This window comes from Hyaena hyaena, unplaced genomic scaffold (genome assembly GCF_003009895.1).
Source record: "Hyaena hyaena isolate Hyena2069 unplaced genomic scaffold, ASM300989v1 scaffold_566, whole genome shotgun sequence".
Classification (NCBI taxonomy): domain Eukaryota; kingdom Metazoa; phylum Chordata; class Mammalia; order Carnivora; family Hyaenidae; genus Hyaena; species Hyaena hyaena.
In genome coordinates, this window is record NW_024081194.1 from 1,123,723 (window position 1) to 1,124,691 (window position 969).

General features: G+C 38.2%; 1 non-coding gene across 1 annotated transcript; it reads left to right on the forward strand.

Moving 5' to 3' along the window:
• The first annotated feature begins 574 nt into the window (after positions 1 to 574).
• LOC120248039 lies at positions 575 to 758 on the forward strand. The gene has a single exon (XR_005532479.1). It is a non-coding gene; the product is annotated as a U2 spliceosomal RNA (small nuclear RNA).
• Positions 759 to 969: the final 211 nt, after the last annotated feature.

Genomic DNA, 969 nt, shown 5'->3' on the forward strand with positions numbered 1-969 from the left:
CACAAATGAGGGAGGAGCAGGGGAGAGGGCAGAGAGAATCCCAGGCAGGCTCTACACTCAGTGCAGAGCTCAATGTGGGGCTTGAACTCACAAACCTGAGATCATGACCTGAGCTGAAATCAAGAGTCAGATGCTTAAGGAACTCCCAGGCACCCCTCCAATAGTCATTAAAAAAATTTTTTTAATTTATGTTCCAGTTACTTTACATACAATAATATTAGTTTCAGGTGTGTGCTATAGTGATTCAACACTTTCATACAACACTCTGTGCTCACCCCAACAAGTACACCGATTTCATCCATCCCTCTACGTCCCTCCCCTCTGGTAACCATCAGTTTCTTCTCTATAGTTGAGTCTATTTCTTGGTTTTTTCCTCTCTCTCTCCCTCTCTCTTTCCCTTTACTCATTTATTTTTTAAACTCCACGTATCAGTGAAATCACATCATATTTGTCTTTCTCTGACTGACTTATTTCGCTTAGCATTTTACTAATTCCACCCATGTTGTTGCAAATGGCAAGATTTCATTCTTTTTTATGGCTGAATAATATTCCATGATATATGTATATATAAAACATCACTTCTTGGCTTTTTGGCTAAGATCAAGTGTAGTATCTATCAATCAATCAATCAATCTATCTATCTATCATCTATCTACCTATATCACTCATTTTTGTCCATTCATTAACTGAGGGACACCTGGGCTGTTCCTCTATCATGGCTATTGCAAATAATGCTGCTATAAACATAGAGGTGCATGTATCCCTTTGAATTATTGTCTTTGTATTCTTTGGTGAATACACAGTAGTGCAACTTCTGGATCATAAGATAGTTCTATGTTTAACTTTTTGAGGAACCTCCTTACTGTTTGCTAGTTTGCATTCTTACTAACAGCACACGAGTGTCCCTTTTTCTCCATATCCTCACCAATACTTGTTATTTCTTGAGCTCTTGATTTTACCCATCCTGAC